Consider the following 26,491-nt stretch of genomic DNA (forward strand, 5'->3'; position numbering starts at 1 on the left):
GTGGTATCCGGAACACATTGCCACCACCGACCAACGTGTTTGCCATATTTTCTTATCATTCTCAAATAATAAACTAACTATGCCCGCGACTTCTTCCGTGTAACTCGTAATTGGTCTAGACAAAAGTTGGTTGTCCAATAACTATGCTTATTAATATAGTATGTAATATTTTATATTTAATTTTATTTAATACTTTATTGTACTCACTAATGATTCATTATAATTAGTGATAGATCCGATATGTCAAAGAGGCATGAAATGATCTTCCTTATTTACCTACTCAGGGTACATATCTACCTTATAGCATATACATATCTTACAGTATACCGAGAAGAAGGAGATAAAAAAAGATGATAGAATAAGATAGATAATTTTTTAAATTCGAATATCTTACTTTGTAGCCGTAAAAGAACGTGCATGATGTGATTATTTACGACTTATATTACCTACTCTACTGTAATATATCAAGAAAGCTTGTATTCGCTCATTTTGTTTAATTAATCGGCATGCAATGTTTGCTAATAAGGTAAACTCAGTACGACATTTAGTCATACTCGTAATAGGTGGGGAGGAACTCGGTTCCGCTGCATATGGCGCGTCAGGCGTCGGACACACCTGTCAGCTTGGCCGTTACACCGCAACCGTTCCATATTCAAATTTGACGTATTTATTTTTTAAAACGAGCATAGCATCCAAAGTAACATTTCATTCATACAGAGATGCCAATCGTTATGAAATCAAACATACACATGAGTCACGTAGTACTCGTATGTGGCATAGAAAGGGAATAACAAATGGCGTAGTTATGTGACTATGCTATTTTTTTATATTACGATAACCAAAGGCCGATACTTTCTTTTTTAATTTGTATATAAAATCTACGCTAATCTACTTACCAACAGTAGGTCGTTAATGGGTTGTTATAATTAAGGTAACTATATTCTTACCTTAAACAATGATACCATACTACATTATGATATATGACTACCATAGCCAGTAATGTAATTTAAAAATTTTATATGTTATAAACAAATTATATATATATAAATAACCTGGTACATTAAAAAAGACGTGAGCAGATGTTTTTACCTAAATGTTACAAATAATTGCAACACTGCACAGTCAAGTTTTATGCGAAAAATATTTCATAACGCAAGTATGCGCATTGACTGTATGAAAAGGGCATAGAATAAGCATTTTTGACATGACACGCCATATATATGTATATGCTTTTAATTAGCCATGGACGTGGAATTGTAGATGGCTTTATGAAATATCAAGATAAAAATATGTAGTTTACTCTGATAAAGATGAAAAATCAATAAAGAAGTACTTAGTGTGTATATTTGCGCGGGAAGTACATAGAGATTGTCGTTTAAATAAGTTTAAACGATAGCTAAAAATTCTAGAATTCTATTTGAAATTCAAAACTTGGAAATACGGTTTTTATTTATATTCATATTTTATGGAGAATTTCTGATTGAGTGCTGAAATTATAAAAACTAAAACATAAATTTTGTGCAGAGAAACGAGCGATAAGATTAAAAAAAATATACATAATATTGTATATTTGGTGAAAATGTGGTGTAAAGATCTCAGTGTACGTTGGACACTCTGTGATACATTGGGATAATTATTAGGGTCAGTAATTAAACAATGTATTGACGTTGGCGTTGGTCACTTCGACGATGGTAAATATCGAAATTATCGCTGCTGCGACTACTTACTCTTAATTATTTTCTTGACAAAGCAACAGATAATATCTAAGTGTTAGTGTGTTGCCGTGTGGTCTCCGGCATAGAATGGACCACTTCTTCCTTTCCCGTGGGTGTCGTAAAAGGCGACTGAGGAAACTTAATGGTCGAGGGTTGGGCAGCAGCGTCCCTCTTAAAACATCACCAAAAGCCAAACTGCAGTTTCCAACACGCCTGCCTGTTAAAGCCTGGCAACTCCTGCTACTGCTGCTACTACTACTTTTATGGGAGAGGCCTGTGTTAAAGTGTATAGTTAACCGTTGTTATGAATGATGAATGAATGTCTAAGTATTCTTCTTTATCCTGGCTTAAATCATTGATCTAATGTGCTAGATGATCGTGTACTGGGATCTTTACACCACGTTTTCAGCAAGACACAATACATGATAAATGGTACTCATATGTGAAACAACGAATACTTATACCTATATACTTATATCATGACTTTACGATTAAATTCATTCATGTCTATCTGATGTTTTAAAGATGAAATTAATTCACCAATCAAACATGTTATTTTGTCTCAGTGTTCGTTTACTTTTTGTATCGAACCTATTATAGTTGTTAATATATTGTATTGTTATTTATAATCGCACACAATTGTAATAATAACGATTTCCTCTTGTGGATAAATTTGATAAATTGCATCTTTTTGTGTTACATCGCATTTTGCTCATCGGTGGACTATGGGAAACTTGTTGTGCGTGTGAATAGTCATTATTACTGAGAGGATTATAAATATGTTTGATGCGTTTTTTTTTCTTTTTTCCCCATTACTTTTGACACGATATCTTATAAACTACCGGGTGTTTTTTTTTTTTTTTTTTTGTAAATAGTAATAACTTTATTTCTATAATTTACTAGAGGAAGACTTTGTACAAAAGTCGTTTGCTTGGGCACCTCTGTACCATTCGTGTTTCTACCTTGAAGCAGTTGTGTTTGCATGGTTGTGTTTCGATTTGAAAGGTGGGATAAATTCACTGCCATGAATTTACAGGGTACGAAGGAATAATATCTGAGTTCTCAGAAATAGCGACACATAATGGGTATCATGGATGAAACAGTATACTGTGTTATGTTCATGGTACTGCTTATGTCTATAGGAAACAGTCATCACTTTCCATCAGGTGGGCCGTCAGCTTGTTTGCCATTCTATATTTTAATTTTATAATGAAATTATATTTCTTGAAAATTCGTTTTAGAACAATATCGAATGACGATAAATTTTTATTATATTCATTACACTTAAAATAATATTCACTTTAAAATTGTAAAGGTATTTTCAGACAAATATATGGCTATAATTTCTTGATATTATCATGACTGGGATGCTTGTTATAGCGTCGAAATATCGGGAGCTTACGAAGATACGATCACGGTAAGGAACACGTTATAAATGTGTAAAGTTATAAAGATATTATCTATGACAACGTTTCTTAACCTTCTTAGTGTGATGTTCCACTAAATATAATAGATAAAGAATTAAGTAAAACTCGCTCATTATATCGTATTATATTGACCGTTATTAAAATTCTATCTAAATATATAAATCAATGGACAATAATTTGCTTATTTTACATTGGATGTACCTTTGAGAAATTTTTAAATAAAAAACAAAGTCAATTGTTACATTTAATTGTATGTAATGAAACAATTATTATTATTATTACATCTATTATTTAATTTTATACTTATTAAATATTTTTTTATACAACTTAAAATGGCAAATAAGCTGACGATCCACCTGATGAAAAGTAGTACCGTTGCTAATACACATGAACAGTATTATGGACATAACAGAATATTCTGTTTCGCCCAAGATACCCCTGTGCGTTGCCATTCCTGAAGACTAAGGTGTTATGCCTCTGTACCGTATAAATTCACTGTTTTTAATAGTAATTTTTAACTAAAAAGGTAATTAATCAAGTAATGGACTCGTTGCAACCCGTTTCATACTGTACGTGACCACCCTTGCGGGCATCAATTTGAAAAATGAAGATCCATGCTATCGCTTCAGAAATGCTGTCGAAACCATTTAACCTTCCAAGAGTTATTATTACACTTTTATGGAATATCAATTTCAACACTTATTGAAGATAATTAAGTTATCAGAACAAAATTTATTATCTGTTCCATTTTTAAAAATAAAAGTAATATTGCTGCTGCGAAATTTAATTTTTCTTTTTAAATAGCCACATCCGCTCATTTTTAACTGCCAAGCCTTTATATCTTGAAATCAATTTAAAATATGTTGATAATAAACTTTATGGAAGGTTTTAACGTCCATTATCTTCATGATCCCGCCGCACTGAAGGCAATCAAAATATTTTTACAGTTCTTCACTTTGAATTAACATAATGTTTTTAACTGAAATTATTATTTTTATGTTTATTACTTCAGTTTTATTGAAGTTACTCAGCGAAAAATGTACCTACACTTATTTTCTTTCTTCAGTTCTATCATGAAACTCGTCAAAGATCTTAATTTAACATACCTAATATAAACCCTGACCTCTCCGTGTAAATTCCCATAAACCACGAACTTCCTAATAATGTCAGCAGTTGTATGCAATCGTTTTTAATTAATTTCGATCGATGATAATATCACGTCGTGCACGTATCGGATAATTCGCGTCCATTCTGTTCAATATATTTTTGTCAACCATAAACATCCATGTGTCCTAGATCCGGTATTCACAAATTTTCCTAGTTCGTAACGCACTTACGTCTCTCGTCTCAACGCCCTGCTCAAAATAGGTGTAATACAATGGTTGAAGAGATCATAAATTAGGCTTATACTTTGAGAAACGCTGTCATAGGACATACTGGCACTTGTAACACAAATAGACACACTATTTGTAGTTTTTTTTTTTTTTTTACTGATTTAGCAGTAAATAACTACTAGTAGTTTACTATAGAATAAAAAATGTGCCATGTTATTCGTTACTCTCGTTACGGTTAATTTATGAGAAAACAACCTTTTAATAGAATTTGGAACACATAACCTAGTAATAAATAATTGTTACCAATAAACAATTATTGTACGGCCGATTACGATATAAGCCTTTCAATCACTAAAATACATAAAATGTTTTATCACCATATAATCACATTTGTATGAGATTATTCACGATTAGTTGTTGCTAAACAATTAATCCAATTTACACCCGTGTAGTCCAAATACAACCACATTTTCATACAAGTCTCCATTCAAGATTTTTGTCTTTTTTTTCAGCCATTAACTATCCACTGCTGAACGTAAGCCTGCCTCATAAGGGGAGTTGTGACAACCGCAGTTAGGCTTTTAGAGATGTTTTAAGAGGACGCTTTTGTCCATCTCTCTATCATTAAATTGGGGACCGGTAGACAGCAAAGGTCGCTAGTTCGGGGGCCGACCACATACTAATTTGTTGCAGTATCCGGTCGTTCATTTACCTTCCCAATGCTCCTCAAATATTGCGTCTAAATTGCGACCACCAAGTACCCACTTGTATAGGCATTCCGTCACCCGTATCCAATAGCGAGGACGGAATGCCTTAAATACTGTACCACAAACTATAAAAAAAGTCCTTAAGTTCCATTCCTTTAGTCGCCTCTTACAACACCCACAGAAAAGGAAGGGGTGGCTTATTCTATGCCCAGACCACATGTTGCCTAAAATCCAAAGGCTGCTTGGTAGAAAATCCTTACAGCATTGAGGCCCACCCATTGATTTCATAGAAAGTATACGATCCTATTTATTTGAATAAAATTTGTTGTAATATAAGTAACATACCTAACAAACTCTTTATTGCGCATAGAATAAATATTTGTTACAAAATGTACATGTATAGAATATTGATACAGAATGTGCAATTATAAAACACGATCTTTTAAAGCAATCTCTGTATTATACAGACAACCTGACACAAAATATCGTTTAGTTTTCCTTCTCTTGTTGCAGTGTTGTTTTTTTTTTTTCAATGAATAAAAAAGGATGGTAACCAGTGAGTAGGTGTGGATGACGTCACTCATTTGGCTCATCGAATTCATCATGATTTAACCACGATTATTTCCAGAAGGAACAATGTAAAGGTCAAACCGATAGGGTAGATTTATATGATTGCTAACAATGGGGCCTTAGACCTTGTTACTAACAATCCCCTCCCTCTTACACTGATTAGTTATTATTTATTTCTTTAACTCTTACAATATCCTGGGAATGAAAATACATTGTGTTCTGTTTAATCAATAAATGCCTACTACAAATTGCAGGGAAGGAATTGTTAATAATGGAGATTAAGGCCCGCATTGCTAGCAATATATCCAACGACCTGGTTGGGTTAGAGTTCACCTTAACCACCCCCTGGAAACTATCGTGCTAAAAACCAGGTCCTCTAGACAATTGGCAGGCGAATTCGTCGATGGAGTTGACATCGCTAGCGAGTCCTTGAGATAGAATGAGACAGCAACGTTGGATGTCTTATTCCAACTGTAGGCCAGGTGTAGTTTCATCACGATGGGCTATCTGACCTATCTTTTTGTCCTCACATATCATCACTCACTGGTACCTCACCAGTATATACCGATAGAGTACGCGGGGTTACCATTCCATCATCACCCATTAAAATACTAGAGATTCACTTTGGAAAGCCTACACTGTATGTATGTGATCCATAAAGATAAAACGCAATATTGAATAGATGACGCTGGACTTAGATCATCGTCACATAAATGCGGCGAGTGAATAAGTAAATATTTCCTTTGTGCCACTGTCTGTTGCTATTTGATTAGATACAAGAAATATCGGCCGCGCAATAACATTACGTTTTCTTTATATATGTTCGTTTATTGATTAGACAATCTCGAAGTGATTTATTTCGATAACTATCCATTTAAACTTACGTGTAACATTATTCATTGCAGTTATATCATATTTTCACACTACTTGTAATAGGAAGTTGTAGGCTATTAATTATTATAAGTGTTTTTTTTTTTTACTTCTGTATCATTACTGCTTTCGTTTGAAACTAGCTATTTGCCGCAGATTTGTACTCGTAGAACACGTTACTGTCTGTTCCCGTGGGAAAATTCGGCAAATCCTTAATGGATGCTTACATCTATTCACTTTTTTTTTAATCCGAACGCAATTATTTAACGGGTTTGTCGACGTATTCTGTCTATATACGGATTGAAATATTTATAATCACGAAATAAATTAAGAAATAAATAAAAACCACTTTTTACTATATGTAATTAGTTTATTACTAATTCCTTAAATATCTTAATATATATAATCGATAATTTATTCGTTATCACTGAGCTAATCTTCATCGCCATGTTCAAATAATAGGACAAAGTCCATCTGTATGTGTTCCTTTTCCAATGGTCTCTACACTGTGTTTTATTACGTATGTACTGTCACACAGTTTCACAATCTTTCCTGTAGTCGCCCTCTTCATCAGCAAACTATAACCAATGAGTATTTGTAAAAATATTCTATAATGGGAAAACACATTACAAAGAGGAAATACATTAAATAATTGAACTAATTTTTTTTTTAATTTTCTAAATTGTTGATAAATTATTGATATACTCGAACAAAAAACGAGTTTAATAGCAACACCACAAGTGATTGAATTAATGGAGTTACGTTCTTTTTTTTAAAATAATACCAAGCGAATGCAATTCCTAACATTTGTTTGTACCTACTAAAGAAAAGCTTGCCTTGTTTATGAAACAACAACTCTATATTTATATGACCAGTCCACAAAACAAGAAGTCTAAAGCTAAATTTGGATCTAACGCGGCGTACAGGACAGTCGGATGGTACCATGAGGTCGGAGTAAGGTCGCGTATGACTCATCAACCGGATCTACGAGTAGCAAGCTGCACGAACTCACTAAGGCTTCGATGTGCTGAAAGCAATGCCTTTCTGATACTTTATACTTAGCTCAATACACTAGAAATAACTTGTGAGTAAAACGTTTGAAATTATTATCCAACAAGGAATTTAAAAAGTATGTATCAAACCCGTAAAATAAATCGTCACTGTATAAAAACAATTTCACAGTTACTAGTTACATAACTGATTCAACTGCTGTCCAATTTATTAACAACATTACTGGCACTTTTTATCGTAAACATTAAATTATTATACAGCACGATTCATATAATTTATTTCATTAATATGTACAAATAATATTAGACACAAACAATATATCTATTCTCAATTTGACCATAGACTTTAACAATAAACAAAAAGCAATAAATGTGTGTGTTTGATGATTTAATATATTTTTTATGCATAATTTAAAAAAAAATATTAACAATCTGCACTCCTTCTCTATACACTACAAGTGTGCAAAAATTCATACTCTTCCGTCTACGCAATTTTCTTAAAAAGGGGTACAAAGTTTTTGTTTCACGTATTGATATATACATAATCGTGTATGTGAAACTATCCATATTTCCAAATCCTCAAAAGAAAAGCGGGTATCGATCATAGCGGAATATTTAACTCAAGCTTAGATATTACTAATTATTCTCAACTTGAGTATTTCTCAAGAAGTGTAAGGTTTAACAGGAAAAGTAGCATTCATATTAATTTTATTCAATCTTGAGGTCATACGAGTATTGATGTGCCATTGGGGACTCCCAGTTTACCAACTAAATGGCTGTATGGATTGTAACCATTGACGCACGTTTAGATTTACCGTGTTGTATCAAGTATCGTATTAAGATATATGGCTGACCGTAAAACGCCATTATTGTATCTTAGTATTTCTTTTTTTATAAATTCGACAATATGGGTATAATTTGAAAGAGCACTATTGTGGAATTCTCTATAGTTGTCTATACAAAATTGTTACCTAAGTTATGATAATTATTTAGGTTATTTGGTTATGTCATTTAGGTAAGTCGGCTTGGGTCCATAATACGGTTTCTTCTGTAATAACCATTCAGTTTGAATTGGACATTACACGTCGAACCACTACATTACAAAATGTGTCATTAAATTTTATTTATAATTTATGCAATACTATATATTATAGTAAATTATATAGTACTGCAATCTTATTACCAAATTTATCTTATATTAGAACCGTTAGAAGAATATTTCTTTATTAGGAAGGAATAATAATATTTTCATACAAATGTATACAGCCATTTTACTTGCGACATCTTTTCTAACAACTATAGAAGTGACTCCACCGTATTTTCTATACATGGCATCGCTGCAGTGCCTTCTTAAATATTAAACAACTGATAAGATATGTGTACGACCGCGTCTACGCGCCTACTTTCTGGTTCGCCTTTCTACCAGTTGCATCATTGCAGAGGCTCTGTTTCACAGTGAAATGATAACAGCGATGTTGTGATAAGATAAAGGATTTTGTCTATTTACTTGCATATACAAATAATCAAAGAATTTTATGAAATTTGTAAAATCATTCGATTTTTAAATTAATTAGAGGTAAATAAAAACGTAGTATGGGGCGAATAGATATATATAATATGAGGTTTATAGAAACGGAAATGTTAGAATAAAAACGAGTAATGGGACAATACAATTGTAGATGGGGTTGACAAATTCTACCCATATTATTTTTATATTTATAAATAGAATATTTCCCGCAGAAAAAAATATATATAAGTGCATAATTCATTAGTAAATGACACGAGGTAAAAAAATCTTAAAAATTAATATACCCATAACAGTAATTACAGGTAGCGGTTTCAGCGATTATTTTTTAGCATCGAGCCTTATAATAGATATATTTGATGTCTCATGTTAATACAGAAATAAAATTAATATCTATGTCAAAGATCGCCCCATTTTACGGTATCTTTTAACGTTAACGATGTATTTACGTTAAATAAGTTGTTGAAAAGCATTCTTACAACAGGTAATATGGGCATCTTGTTAAGACGAATTTTTGTTCACTAGACAAGGTAGATGTTTATTATAAAATGATTTGGTAAAATAATACTACACGTAATGACCTTGACTCATAATGCACCTTTTTTAAATATTATTATAATCAGCAAATAATTTCGCTTGTTTTGTGAACAGGACGTGCCTGTGTACATTTCTCGGTACTGATAAGGTTATCAATTAGGTATTATCTGATATCGATAGAAAAATATGGTAAAGATAGTGGTTTGAATATTTATTTGATATTCTATCCGTGCAATTATTAGATATTGGAAAATTTAAATTCTTAATGAATAATGTCTAGTTTGTAGTTTTAACTTCAGAACACTTTGTCGTTTGGCATTTTTTTTTAAATAATATTAGTATTATTTAAATATTATACTAGCAATATGTTTTACATACTTTTTTTATGGACGATAATGAAATGGTAAACCCTGACCGTGCTAACGGTATACATCGACGGAGCACCACTCAGTTATCTCTAAACGAGGATGAAAAGATAGGTCAGTTAGCCCAGTGTCCATGGGGGACTACGTGGAGGTCGACCTGGTTGGGTGTTTTGCTAGCAATTGAACCTTGAATCTCCATTACTAACAAACCCCCTCCCCCCTATATACTTATTTGTTTACGAAGTGTCCAATAAGAATAACACAATATATCTATTATGTATATCTTTGTTTCTTATCCAATAGGATGGAATAATAGTTCCATTGTAATCTACTATCTTTGTATGGTGTTTTTAAGATTCGGAAAAATCGAAATATTCTATTCTCCATATTTTATGTTGTTGCCGTTTATCACAAGATTTTTTAACAACCGTACATATCAAGTGTGGTCGTGTGGTCCCGGCGTAGAATAAACCACTCCTTCCTATCTTGTGGATGTCGTTAGAGCCGACAAAGGGAGGGCGAGGAATAAGGCAGCAGCGTCTCCCTTAAAACATCTCTAAAGCCTGACTGCGGTTCCCAACCCGACGCCAAACGTGGCAACTACTGGCAAAACCCTCTAAGGGGAGGTTTATGTTCAGCAGTGGACGGTTAAGGACTGACATGATGATGATGATGATATAAAGTATAATTACAATTATGGGAATTATCTTCTTTTTTTTATACAACTTAGAATGGCAAACAAGCTGACGGCCCACTTGATAGAAAGTGGTAACCGTCCCCTGTAGACATGAGCAATACCATGGACATAACAGAGTATACTGTTTCGCCCATGATATCCCCCATGCGTTGCCATTCCTGAGGACTCAGGTGTTATTCCTCTGTACCCAGTAAATTCACGCCATATCCCACCCTTCAAACCGAAACACAGCCATGCAAACACAGCTGCTCCACGGTTGAAACACGAATGGGACAGAGGTACCCAAGCAATCGACTTTTGTACAAAGTCTCCCTCTGGTCTATCTACATTACATTAAGGTTCCTTAATGTTACCATGTGACTATGTACCAAAGATAAGTATCTACTAATCTACGTCAACAGATTACACAGCGTACGGCATACTAAACTACTTTGGTACGCATTTACCGATTTTTTCATTTACCGTGAGTAATGTGACAGTTAACCGTGATACGTACAGTTCTTATACCAAAATCTCATCACGTTTTGCATGTAACTGAATACAAACATTGCCATACATACATAACCCACTTCCATTCGTCAGTTTCCCCACTCGCCTGCGTTCGCCGATCGCAGGGTTAATAGCATATTTTCTTTTCGTCTCACTTCTGTTTTTCCATGCTTCACTTGTGCAATGGTGTATAACAAACGTCTTGTTCTGAGACAATGCTGCTTGGTGTTAATTGAAGTATAGATTTTTTATTATCGATTTGACAGTATTAACTGTAATACAAGTTGATCTGTATATTTTAATGCAATTTTAATTTGTCAAGACTAAACATGTTTTAACTCACTTTGGTTTAAGCGACTTTTTAAGGAGGTTATTCTTCTATTTTTTTTTTTTGTGATATTACACGGTTTTTACCAATTCTGAACTTATTTTAACTGTTTGACTATCTCTTTTTGTTATAGATGTTATTTATTCCCGTGTTGATGTCATATTAATTTTGTCACTATTGATTTTTTTTTTGTTTACGAAACAAACTTCTGTTGGTCGTATTCATATTTCTATATTCGCAATACAATTCTAAGTTCTAAATTCAAATGTTTTCAAATATCAATCAATGCGTCTGTACCTATATCATCTTAACAATTATGTATATTAAATATTCACTACTCGCAGCTCATTAATCTAAAACAGATGGAAACTTTAAATCTATATATCATTAATCTAACGAAATTCTACTTAAGTATATAGTTTTTGCAGCACCCGTGTTCTGTATTCATTGTATCGTCACTAATGATCTTGACTGAAATAGAAAATGTGACCACAAATGACGCCGATACGATTGCGGTCGACGTTCTAAAGGGCCTAGAAATTGGCGGAAATTTGCTTTCTAATGACATGTTTATTGTTTGTAAACTTTTGAATTAGCCTCATATCTGAAATTTTGTAAAAAGTATATATGATTAGCGAACTATATCTTTTTTAACCGCTAACTAAACGACAACTTATCGCAGGAGTTCTAAATACTTTAAGTACTTATTAGGAACTTCTGTACAAAAATCTAATCATCTAGATTCAGTAATTTGATCTGTATAATGATATTTTCGGTCTATATTTATCTTTACCATCACCAGAGTGGATGGATGGATTCCTTCACTAGGTAAAACAATGATAAAAATAATCCATGGAAAGAATAGGAAAAACCGTTTGCATTTATCTACATTTATCTCGTTTGGTGTTGGTGCAATATATTTAATGGATTAATGTTGAAGCACTTACAAATACATTGTTTTAAAGACAATCTATAAGACGGTTTATAAGTCACTACTCCCAATTAAGTACGTTCGGCCAACGCTCCTAAATGTAATTGCTCGGGATCAGCTAAAGTGGCTTTACGATGATCTTAATTATTTGTAATGCATATTTGTATTACTTCATGTAATCTACTCATTATAATCGAGTCACGCAACGGCCTACTTCAATAAACGGCGATCGCAAACTAAATTTGTTTTAGGTGTCATTCATTGTCTTGTCTGTTTCTCTTCTACAATCAGTGAAAGATCTTTAGCTAATTCAACATTTACAGTATTTCCGCTCGACGAATACCTTTAAGTGACTTCGTAAATTAGGTACAGAATCCTTTTATAATAAATAAAGTTTTCTTTATTGGTCCTATATTAATTTTGTGACTATTACAGCAGCTGTTTTTGTTGGCAAAGCAGAAACCTGCTTGTTACGGCATAAAATTTACCTACTTGTAGATACATACACGATTCTGCATTCTAAATTCAAATATTTTCACTGTAATGTATCTACGATACATCTCGTCGTTCTTATGCTTGTGTGTGTGTGTGTGTGTGTGTGTGTAGGTGTCGCTTATTTTGCGGAACAATTTGCAAGTAAATAGCTTCTATTTTATCAGAAGATATATTTTAAACTCTTGAACAAGTCTTGGATCTACCGATACATGTACGCTGCGAGTGTTACACAACTTCTTTCTTTACAATATTTTTGAACTACTATCCGTATTCGGTCGTATGTTTTCTTGTCTTCATTCCTATTTCCTTACCTGTTTTAAGCGGTAAATATTGTATAAGCAGCGATGTCAAAAGGTTGCTTACGGTTTACGTAATCGCTTACGTCTGCTCAGTACACAGGATCGTCCTCTGCAATTTACTGCACTCGCATTGCCATTATGTTGTTATGCGAGGCTCCTCGGTTATTTCTAGACATTTATTAGTACAAGGCAACCTTCACTCGGATACATTATTGTACTTATTGTAAATGTAAAACTATAATGCAAATGGCATCCTGTAATAGGAGCTTGTAGCGAACATCAGTTTGGTCTTGTACCTTGTATTAGACAATTTAAAATCTACTTCCTTTAGTTTTTTTTATTTTATATAGATAATCGCTTATTTTTTTTTATCTTCCGTGTGTTACAAACTAAATACCACTCAAATAGCTACAAACTTTTTATTTAAATGATAATGTAAAAGTAAGTAAGAAAATGGAAATGTAAAAGTATTGATTTTAAATACTACACACCTACGCTTTCGGCTAGTTATGTTAGATCGTCACAGTTTGACATTTGGATTGGCAGAAATCGCGGGAGCTCGATCGGAGCCAACGTTACGTACGTAATATGTCACACAAACCTCAATGTCTTTGTAATTATCACTATTGCCTGTGAGTGCTAACACATATTCGTGGCTAAACACGACGCCATGTGTGAATATAACCGGTGATGTCACTTCTTATTTCTTTATATAAATCCCTATTATATAAATAGGTAAGCGTATTACAAATAGTATTCAAAACTGAAATTATAAAATTTCACTTTTGAATACCCAAGTTTTTTGAGTTCCCAAGGACTTTTTTTACTTACTTTTAAATCCATAGTATTTGGCCTATGTTCCTGTAGGAAAGTGCTTTACTTACTTTTTCTAATAATCCTGTATATCTTACGTGTATAACTGGTTTCACAAAACCTGTAAAGTATGTCCAGCCAGCCAATGATAAACAGTGGCATATAGTTTAAATTTGTTTACAGTTAAAGTAATAATTTACTTCCTTCTAAAACAAAATGAAATAGGATGACGTAATTTATTTGTCCTGCTATGTTGAATCACCGTAATTCTTTTTTTAAATGTCAATGACGTCATTAGGCATGTATATTATAACTACGTGATTGATGAAAGTACTTCTTTGTCCTGTTCCTTCTTTCGACTTGATATTTCAATATGGTGTAAATAAAAATACTAATCAAAAAAATATGATAACTCTTATAATGCTCCTCTTCCTCATTATTATCATCATTTCAATTCTTCATCGTCCGCTATATTTACGTCTTTTCCATATATTTATCCAAATAATGGTCTTAGTTCCTAACCTATGCTAACTTGCATCCATTTATGTTACACGCTACAGGACGAGGTAACATTTTGTCATCTTGTCATAAGCAGACAAGCCATCTGTTTGCTTTACAATGATCTTATTCATTTCAAAGGCTTCTATTTTGTTCCTTTTGAAATATTCAAGTTTTCCTCTATCAATAGTTTATTTTATTACATCGTTTTCAAATTGTGTCACAGAAGCACTTTGTTTTATAAGGGCAATAATGTTGTACAATCATTGAAGGTGCAGGCTGTTAATCATAAATATTTATCTCTCATGTATTCTATTCGCGGTTAACACGAGGTTTGCGAAATGTCGGTTAGGATGACGTCACCGCGCGTCTCCTCGGTCGAGGACACCAGGCCTCAGATAAGACCGCTTAACCGTTTGTGTTGTAATACTTTATATATATTCTGTTAGGCTCTTCTATTAGTTCACTGGCCCATAAAATAAAGTAAAACACTTATTAATACAAATTAATTATTATCACAGATTAATATCTATTCCACTTTTTTCTATAGGACAGAGCAGGAAGGAATGTTTTAGTTAATTAGGGCTCGTGTGCAACGACTTATTCAAATGATCTTATTCCAAATTTTATTCACCTATCCGTAATGAAATCTATTGTAAGTTATTACTATGGTAATTTTCATTTAAAACTATTTAATTATAATTTGTACTAACATATTATTCAATTATTATAAAGCATTTCATTAATATACTCATAGGGTACTGAAGGGAAGTGATTGGAAGGAAGCATTTCTTTAGAAAATGTAGTATATGAAACTTAAAAATTTCTGAAAAGTGTCACTCTTGAAAAAGTGAAGAATGCAGTAAATAACAAGTAAAAAAAGGAAAGCATAGAACGGGAGTAACCATGGAATGGCAACTGAGAGAAAATAATCGAATAGAAAGATTTAGACAAGGTCATAGCGGAAGTCGATTGAAGTGATCCTAAAATTGTAAACAGGCACAGACCCAGTCTGATCAGACCAACAAGTCTACTCTTGAATCCAATATCAATCCAATCTAATGCTAAGGACAATTTTATACTGCGCTCATGAAACAACGGTTAGGAAATAAATTATAACTGGGATCAGTTTACAATATGCATCTATCAGAACAATATACAACCATTATATCTCTAATATTACAATTCGAGAGTACAAAACGTCTCAATTTCAATATATATTTATTGGAATTTATTTTAAGAGTAACCCATTAAGAGATAATATCCATTGTTCAATTTTCAGCTGAACTTGTTGAACGATAACGAATTATTACTTTAGATAGCAATAAGCCTGTCTAAATTTACAATAGGGAAAGTGATGGTAATTGGGCAACGTCACGGTCCATCGCCTCTATGAATGCACCATTCAGCGAAAGTCGTAAACGATCGCAATTCGAGCCGGTCTCGAAAATTAACCCCGAACAGACTTATAAGATTTTATATTTACGATCGTTTATTGAATGAGCGTTGAATCTCGTTAAGAAATACTAGCTGTTAACATTTTTGTTAAGAAAATTATCTATATTCTTGATTCGGGTGTTTGTTTGATAATTATTTTGTTGGTGATCAAAAGAATTTACTCCGACGTTGGTTTTTTGACTAAATACAAGATTACTCTGCAATACAACTACGATCCAAATTATCGTACTTTAACACGATTAGTATCCAATTGGTTTCTAATCGTGTTAAAGTCCAAAACGCGTTGCTGCAATCGTTGTGTTCGTATCGTAAAAATCTTCTATATCTACGCATTAATCCGCAGGTCGAAAAATTATTTTAATCATAATTAATCGTTATCGACATAGCTTTGACCCGGTTCTTCAACAGTGCGAGGCCTTGTGTTTATCGTCATAACGTTGTGTAGGTGGAGTGTTTGCAAATGCTATTTCTGTAAACTAATAGTATTTATATTTTGTTCACAGGTAAACAATATCAAGTTGGAAGTTATATGTGTCTTCATTTCTTCTTTGTGCAAGAGTTAAAGTTGATAAATATGCTCGCCTTTATATTGCGAAGCCTTTGGAGTGTCATGTAAGTCGCAGTAGACATATTGGCAGTTTGAGGATAAGTAAATCTAACTAATGCATTACATAACGTATTCAACATGTAAACATATAAAAATATGTTGATGATTGGAAAATTATATCTAGAAATATTTTAAGATTAACCCAAGGATGAATACAAAACTATGGAATAATAAAAAAAATAACTCCTAAGAGGTGATATGAAGAACAAATCACATTTAATTATAAGAGCATTCTAAATTAAATCTTATACCAAACTTTCTGGCCAGTGTTAATAAGTTTTTTGGACATATGATAATAGCCCAAAACTGGGCAAATTTATGATGAAGAATATATAGCTTTGAGATGTTATTTAGTTACGATGTTATTGAATTTTTTTAATGATAACGATGAAGTGATATCTAATTGTAACTATTTAAGAGCAGGAGCGTCGTGAGCCGTGACACGTGTCTGCAGTGCATAACTGCACATAATTACTGCACATTACTTTGATAATCATTGTAGTAACGCGTGTCGCGGTACAAACAACTGTGATTGCAGTTTATTCTTGGAATCCGAGAAACTATTGTTAGAGAGTTTATTATAGGTATGGACACACAGATCACACGCTAATTTTGACGAGCGATTTCTACATTTATATCTCTTTACACATTAGGAAGGTACGTTGTAGAAACAATACTGTTTCTCTTAAGTATTTTAATAATTAATTTTTTTTTTTGTAACCTTTTGATAGGACCGTAGTGGTTTGCTGGATATTCCCATCTGAGTTCGATAAGTATTAATTTTTCCTAAAATTTTTTATAGAACCCTTAGATAGTTGGAAACCTTATAATACTCGACTTATGTAGGAAATATTATTTTCATGGCTATCGAAACTAAGAATGGAGTAGTAATTGTTTTTATTAATATAATCAAAATAATATTGTGATCTTGTTCTATAATTTTCTGAACCTGTCTCTAATTTGCTCTAGATTATTTACATGCTTATTTATATTTATTTATATTTGTGAGTAGCTAACCGTGCGGATGCCACTTACATGTTGTATTTCGTTTTCATAGGGTTTTTGGATTCTAAGTTACTAATATAAAAGCGTATATCTGCTATTATAATATTATAATGAATAACAATTAACTAGATATTATAATAACCCTTCTTGTTGTTTACATTTATTTACATTTTAAAACCTAACAATTATAGAATCTTGTATTACCTTAATTTCCTGCCACGGACGCAAACAAATGTGTTGAATGCACATCATACACATTTGCCTCAAGGCTCAATTACCCTTCAAATAATATATATTGCTAATTTACCCTTTCATGATAATAACCAATAATAATTATACTCTAGTCTCTTTATAATTAGCTTATTATAGATCTTTTAACTATGCGGCCCTTTACATCGTCATGTGTGCATATCATTACAATTCTAAAATTATCACTTTGAATTGCACATGCATGAATAATCATCACTATTTATGAACCAAATTACAGAGAAGTGATTTCTGAAAACACATTAAAGAATACTGCTTCTTATGTTCTCTTGTAATTCAGTTGTAATGACTACATTATATAGTTTTGAAGCAATCACTCCTAATTGTTTACGGGTAATTGTTGACTTTAATTAGCCACTCGCGCGTCATTATTATGTATTTTCTATATTTGTTATTGGAATAAAAAGTATCTTATGTTATTTATCCAGGACATACGTTATTTATGTGCATAATTTCATCACATATTCATGTACTATCTGATGGTGAAGTCAAGAGTCCGGAACCGACATTCAGGTTATCCTTGAGTAATGGAAGTGGATAAAAGAGTGATCCCTTTGGTATTGCTTTTCTAGCTACTATAAGGGATTTAGCGTGTAATTATTTATTTATTGCAAACGATCCTCTTAAGAACTAGTTTTCATCAAGACCTTATTTGTTTTTTATCAACTATAATGCTTTTTGTATTTATCATTTACAATAATTAATGAATTTTGTCGCCATCCTATAAAACAACAATTTCGTTTTCATCCGTGCAATGATATATACGTATTGTTAGGAAGAGGCAGTGTTAGTAGTTTTTTTTTTTTTTTTAATGGGTGATAATGAAATGGTAAACTCGCCTGCGCTATCGGTATACGCTGGCGAGGCACCAGTGAGGGATGATAGCTGACGATGAAAGCAGGTCAGCCCATCATGACTAATTCAGCTAGAATTAATCACGATAGTTTCCAGGGGGAACCGCGTGGATATCGACCTAATATGGTGTATTGCTAGTAATGCGGGAATTAGACTCCATTAGTAACAATCCCTTTCTCACCGCAGTGTTAGTAGTACGAAAGAAACTACAAGTATTTCTGTCTTAAATCTAGGTAAAACGATCACGCTGTTGTGCTCTTAAATGATTTTCCAGGAGTCTTTTCATCCTCTTGTACGTGTTTTCATTATGGTTAAAATAATAAATGTATTTTTCCGTGAATTGATACCAAATCTTGCAACAACTGTGACTCACGAATGTGTTCTATCGCCGACTAGTCCGTCCTTTCTCCACGATCAGCTGGCTGGCGGTCGGCGGCGTGAGGTCGCGGCCACAGACGCCCTTTCTAACTGCATTGTGGCAACTCACGCGTTTCGTTAGCAATGCTTCTCATGAACACAACGCAAGTATACAACTAGTAAATGTCAATAGTGTTTAAATAAAACTTACTGACACTGATTTTGTATGTACTTAAAACTTTGGGGTTGGGTCTGGTGTACTTAAAAAACTGACTGTTTGAACCTTGTTGATGTTGGATCTAAATCTTTCATTTTTATGCAGTAGTTGAGAGTTTTTTACTTTTATCATTTCTAAATCTGTTACTGTTGTTTTTCACTGGTAGGATAAAAAGTATTAGCATCTATCCATACAAATTTTGCTGCGGTCTGGCCATGTATCATACGTACAGTAACAAGCATAAAACTTTTAAAAAATATTTAATCATTAATTAAATTTTAATCATTAACATAATATTTTTTTATCACACTAATCTAACCTTCGTGATATAATCACGAAGGTTAGATTAGTTTAGTATTAATTTTGTGGATTAGATTTTAACCTTAGGTCCACTTATTGTTCTAAATCATAATTAGTCATCACAGTATCCGAAATAGCACTATTACTAACTTGCGGCAAAGTGTAAATTATATACTGTGTAGTGATTGTGATGTCACTCACATCATCGTGGATGACTATATTATAATAAACGTTGAGATCATCAAAATTGTAAGTAGAACATATGGCTAAACACATGTTCAGTCAACATAGGGTACGGTGGAATTTTGGGTCCTGTATGTCTCATAATGTAAACTTCTTACTCATCAAGTAGAAATGGGTAATCCAACAATGATAAATTAAATTCTCGATTTTTACTAAAAAAAACTTTTTGGAAATTCGATCCTGGACTTAGGACTTTTAATTTTGGTCAGACTATTTCTTCGACGCTAATATTACATATTGTATTGTAATTAAAAATATCTTCGAAATACCTACTTGTATTTCTACAATAGATAAGGAATCACAGCACACCTTTAGATCGATACGGATCAATTGTTATGTGTATGATTTATTGAAAATTTTCTGTCAAGAAACGTGTTGCTTACAACAAAACTGGACCCCGTTTTCTTATTTTTCCTGATGAATTAACGAAGAAACCAAAAAGGCAAGGTGACTACATATTAAATACATCAAATTTATTTTTATATCATCATGTTATAATTTACTATTCTTAATGTTTGGATCATAAAAAGAAGAACTGAATGCTATAAGAAATAAATAAATAAACTTTTAAACATATACGTAAAGATTAACAGTTCTAGTTTTTGGTTCTTTAAGTCTTGTTACAATATCTAGTTAGATAGGTACTCATACCAAACTGTAGATATCTCCAACTTCATTAAGTAACCACATTGAAAATTTCAATTTGTTTTACAGTTAACTTGTTTAATGAATTCAAGTCGGACTGTGTTCATTACAATATTTTTCAACCTTATTATATAGTAGTAAAATAAAATAAAAATATATAAAGAAACCTGTTTCTGTATATTCATGAATGCTGTTAAAATCTTAAGTGTATCGTAGTGTTGCTTTTGAGAACTAGATTCAAAGTTAGCAAACTAAAATATAAAAGTGGTCATTTTGTTTCTAAACTGGTTAGTAACGGGTGACCCCTTGGAGCGACGATTTCAAATGTATAGAGTCGAATGACTATATATTATACATTGTATATGTATATAGGAGGCTCAGAGAATTTCTATCGTGCGGTCTCTTTTGGGTACCTAAGTCCGACATTGTACTATGAAAAGGTGAAATAATAATGAATGTGATTTATTATCATTTGTAACAGTTGTTGCCATATAGATAAATAATTTATTTGCATCATCTACAGCATACAATTTAATAACAGATACAGTTAAACAGGCACAAAAAGAGAGAGAGAGAAGAAATATAAAAAAAGAAAATACATAAGTAGCATTTTTTCTTTCCTGTATGGGCAACAGTAACTAAAGTGCCCACAATTCAGTTTATTGCTATGTCTTCCAAAATGGAAAACACTGATTTTCCGGTGTGTCCAAAAGCCATACAATCTCTTCAATTCCGTCTTTATCGATTTTGATTGAGTTTAAAGCTTGTTAGACTTGAAATTGTTTATATTATCTATGTTATTTCTTGACTTAGTAAACAACAAACAATCTGGCAAACATAAAACAACACTGGTTTATTTTAATTGTTACATTTAGTTGTGATTATAATTTAATTTTCATTTTATAATGACATCTATAATATAATTTAAATATTCATACAATAATTTTGCAACGCATACATAATGACATAAATTCATCGTGTTCCAAATTATATAAATACTTAATGGATTATCGAACGTTATGACAGCAAGAAGAGAATTAACATTTTTATGATGAAAATATTAAGTCCGCATAGTGGAGCAAAAATTTGCATAAGTGTATTGCTTACATAAATTAAGTTGTTAACAGATGTGTGTTCTATGTGATTTGTGAGTTGTGACAAGTTGGACTCTAAAATGAATCCAATATCTTGGACTAGAGTTAATAATGACCACTTTCTACCGACAACACCCGTGACCCTGATCACAGCGGCAACAGTAGACATCATCGTTAATTGCGTTACTCATTTACATTTACAAATATTTGCCTAGACTATGTGTAATAAATCCACTACTTGCAACGAAGGCCCTTGTTTTTAAACCATTATTAAATTGGACGTTATAATTAACCTACCTTTATCCGTTGTCAATGATCTTAAGTTAGATTTCTACATATTTTTCAAATATTTCGTAATTGTGATAAGTATAACTATTTCCAATGCATGATTTTTATTTTTGATCTCAAAAATACCAATATATTTTAAAAATACAAAATAATAATATCAATAATAAAACACATTCTATATCTGTATAATTCAGTATTCGACACAAATCCCATTTTACATACAAAGAAGTAGCTTTTCATGCATTCATGTTTAATTTATTGATTGTCCTGGATACGTTTATTTATATCATAAGTGCACTTCAATCATCCAATACGTGATATATAATGGAACAAAAGTAGGAAAATTTGCAGAACAATAATCTTTACAATTATTGTTTCAAGTTATTCACTAATTATTAACCTTTTTAAAATACAACCTCATTATATAAAAATCGCCTAAATTTCCATGGAACGCTTTCTCTTGGCATGGAACAGAAGGACGGTACCGCTGTGCTCGCCTTGCTATGTCCCCTAATCAGGTTTTAGAATTTATAATATTTTCTACTATACAATTTTAGTACAATATTTTAGTATGCATATCCATCTTTTCCATAGTAGTCTGAATATTAAAAATATTATCTACCTTCCTACACTTAACAATTGTGTAATATGTTTATAACCTTCTAATGTCAAATTTGGTCTAAATAAAAGTAAACTCTATTCTATCTAGCTCAGTACATGTATTGTCAACATTTGTACCGGATGGCGGGGGATTGTGCAAGTTGCCGCGCCCTGCAACTTCCGCGACCATATACTTTTTGTTGTGCCCATTCTGTTGTATTGCACCAGTTGGTTGCTGATATATTTTTATCGATACATTTATTTTCAATAGTTATTTTGAAACTGGTATAATCATTGTATCACCTAGGATCGGTACTTTATAAAGCTGCTTTCGTATCCTTACTGAGTGATATCCGTATTACATAAGAAGATTAGAAACAAAAATTATAAATATGTCCCCTAAGTTCTTAAGTTGTTTACTACTGTAATATTTTGTAGTAAATAATATGTACAAATTTATCTATAGGGGAAAATATTGTCTGTAATTATGGTCTTACATAGTTACTGTATTACTTACTTACTTTTAAAAATGAATCCCAAATTCCACTAAATGCCAGCAATCTCCAGATTTAACATACTTTAGTCATCATATTAGTAAAAATTCAAATCACTACTATTTAAATTTACTATACTATTTAAATGTTAATGCAAATTTTATTCGTTCTAGAAAAAAAAGCAATGTTTGTTCATGAGATAAAGACCTTAATTTTAATAATAAACTCCGTTCCAGGTTGACCATCAAAAAAACATTTGATTTTTTTTTAACTTAATATTGTTTTAGTTATAGACCAAATATTTTCTATGAGTTATAAGACGAGTACACACGTAATACGATAGTATTATTATTAGTAATAATCGCTTTAGTTATTTTTGGAAACTCGATAAAATGACAACCCATACATTTCATCCCCAACTGTCATCGACGGAACATGACTCAGCATCAGTATTAAATTACACTGCACTTACCATGGATCGATGAAGCTGCTCCACTTCTCTTTTTATTGATAACGTAAAAGTGTCACATCCTATTAGCTACTCGAGTGCTGCCTTTTGAAAGCATCGTTCATTATTTTGTACATTTGAGCAGTCATTAATCTCTCGTAAGTTATCATGTGTACTTTGGATCTATAGAAAACGACATGAGCAATTGAAAGTTGTAGGTTTAGGTGGAAGAAAGTGGCTATATAATAGTCAATTTACATTTTCATTTTATACGTTTAATTAAGAAATGCTTATTGAGTATAAAGAACTTGGAAAATAAACGTGCTTGCTGATAGTTGATTGATCGTGAAATCAATGTGTCAGTATTCCAAAAACTTCGAATCAAATCGTGATAAATAGTAATGATTTAAAAAGTAATGTACTGAAAGCCTCCGTAAAAGTTATTAACTAAATAGAGTTTATTAGACTCGAGTGTCATGATGTTTTAGTTAATATCTTAAAACAACTGTGAGCGCTGAGTGTGTTCTTACAAGGTTGTTTTTTAAATAACTAATTAATTTTATTATAGCTTTGTTTGTTTTAATTCAAATAATAATTTAATTATAATTCAAATTACCGTATCTACTTAAATCATTATGTATATATGTATTCTCTCACGACATAATGCAGCTATTTCAAGTCCACTTCCTTTAGATGATTTGGGTTAATCGTTTATTATCTTCATCACAAATCTGTAGCGTCACGAACAGCGAATGTATTAGCTCTTTCGGGAAATATTACATGAACATAACTAAGTAACCGTAAAGCTGTCAACGAAAACGAGGATATGATTTACTAACGGCCACAAGCGATAACTTCAGGAACTACATTGAAGATTTATAGTCACGCTATTTTCAGTTTTTATTAATTGGCCACGTGTAACATGTTCACTTCGTATGTTGGATTATAATCATTCTGGTTTTGATTTTTGTTAAATATAAATTAAAACAAATATTTGACAAACAAGCTCTTTTGATAATCTTGGGCTCCATCCTAAATATATTCAGTTCGCCAATTATTCCATCGAGACCACATTATAAATGCAGAATTGAAATTTATAAAAAGGTTTACCGTTGGCCTGATTTAAATTCACGAGTGCGTAAATTTTACGACTCGGGCTTATGAAACCGCTAGAACAATTAATATAAGTTTATTATTATATTAACATCATCATAAATACTCATTAATGTCCTGCTTGGTAAGTATTGGTCTCTTCCCAGAGTTGAATATTAGCTAGTTAGGCACTTCAGTGTAGGGTTTTATTTTGAATATTTCTTAACTGCCATTGGATTCCATAACTTCTTCTTTAATAACATATTTTAAATGAGAAGTGGGAGGTAATAATGAAAATTCATGTATTTTTTGTTCTTACCCCATGAGTACATAGAGATTTTATTATTATTTTTATTATTTAGTACTTGATAGAAATCCTAACCATATATGGTAAGTTGAGATTGTGGTAATTAGAGAAGTGGGCACACTTTCACGTTTGCGAGCCGTGGTCAGGTGTTGGTTGCATTTCTCTGTCGTGGGTCACTGCACTTTCTTACGTACTGTATATATCAAATTTTGTGCTAGTTCATCTTGTAGGGAATGTACGAGTAATAAATTTGATTTTGTTGATCGCCTAAGTTTAGCTTAAATTAGCTTATATTTTTATTATTTAGCTAGTAATTAGTTATTTAGCAGGTAAATAATATGAATTATGGTCAATTGGACTGTCTTAATAACTACGCTGTTGTACAGTGATTACCTCGCGTTTCATTTAAATATTTTTGTTTGTACACAATTTTTGTTCTATACTCGTCTATCTAAATTTTCGGTCATAGTGTTGTATTCGTCGAAAATCCAGCGAGAACAAAAATAGCAGCAAATTGAGGAACATAATGAAGATTTTTTGATGTCAGTAATTTTTTTACTATCATTTAGGAAATACTTATTTGTAGCAAAATCTGAAGACATGTTACCCCTCATGTGACAGCAAAACTCCACAAGTGACAAATTAGTGAATAGAACTGCGCAGGCGCAAGCCGCCGTGACGGATTAGCTAGTTTTTTCGCCGCCATCTTGGCTAAAATGGCGCGTCTTGTAGTGTGCGGGAGACGTATGTGGCGCTTTCGATTTCACGAAACTGAAAGTGCCTATATGTTCGGGTGGATGTCGTTGACTCTGATGTTTGTTTGTCACGGTTGGTCGGCCCTCTAACATACGAGGCTTATCCTATCGTGATAAACTGGAATGCTGTAATTTGACATCGCTATTTATTTTGTTTTCAGCCTGTCGCTTTGCGTCGCATACGTCGTAACTTCGTTCAATTTTTTCTTCACTCACTGCTTCATTATATGGTTTCAGAATATATAAATAATGTTTATTTTTTAACGCAATAATGAAGTATAATTTGCGGCTTATGTCTTAAATCTTTTAATCAAAGTCTAATATATCCGGCTAGTTGCATAAACACTATAAATATTTGTGTTTTTATTTATGTTTATGCAACTAAGCAGGTACTTTACAAAAGGGAACATGTGCATGCTTGCGAATAAGATTTATTATGTAATATTTATTATATTCTATTTTTAATTTTCTAACAAACTGATGTATTATTCATGGTTGTTCATGCTGTTTGAGATCTAGCGCCTCTTCCGTCGCATTGTGGTGCACCGCATGCTGGAAAGTTGTATTTCATTACATATTAATAGTTAATACTATATTCATTCAGAGTTATTTAGTAATATTAGATACAGTCCGTTTAACAAGTATTTGTGTTCTTTTTCTTTTTGAAGTTTATTATTAATATTTATAATTTTCTCTATTGTTTTTTATTAGATCAGTAGTGCTCTATTTATTATGTAATTTATATTTTATTATATTGGATTTCTTTAAAGCGTGTTAGTAATTAAGCAAGTGTCTTCTACTTGTATGATAAATTAAATTCAAATAATTAGATACTTATTGAAGTTTGCA

At 32.3% G+C, this 26,491-nt stretch overlaps 1 protein-coding gene and 1 long non-coding RNA gene across 3 annotated transcripts in view; one reads left to right on the forward strand and one right to left on the reverse strand.

The window, feature by feature from the left end:
- Positions 1-26,491, forward strand: part of LOC113516292 (chloride intracellular channel exc-4) — a 63,352-nt gene that overhangs the window by 16,773 nt on the left and 20,088 nt on the right. The window lies entirely within an intron of this gene.
- On the reverse strand, positions 6,979-25,831 carry LOC128201621 (uncharacterized). Its single transcript, XR_008253335.1, has 3 exons — positions 24,105-25,831; positions 23,513-23,671; positions 6,979-7,201 (listed from the first exon to the last, which is right to left on the reverse strand). It is a non-coding gene; the product is annotated as an uncharacterized LOC128201621 (long non-coding RNA).

Source organism: Galleria mellonella, unplaced genomic scaffold, assembly GCF_026898425.1.
Source record: "Galleria mellonella isolate WM207_F2 unplaced genomic scaffold, CSIRO_AGI_GalMel_v1 utg56, whole genome shotgun sequence".
NCBI classification, from domain to species: domain Eukaryota; kingdom Metazoa; phylum Arthropoda; class Insecta; order Lepidoptera; family Pyralidae; genus Galleria; species Galleria mellonella.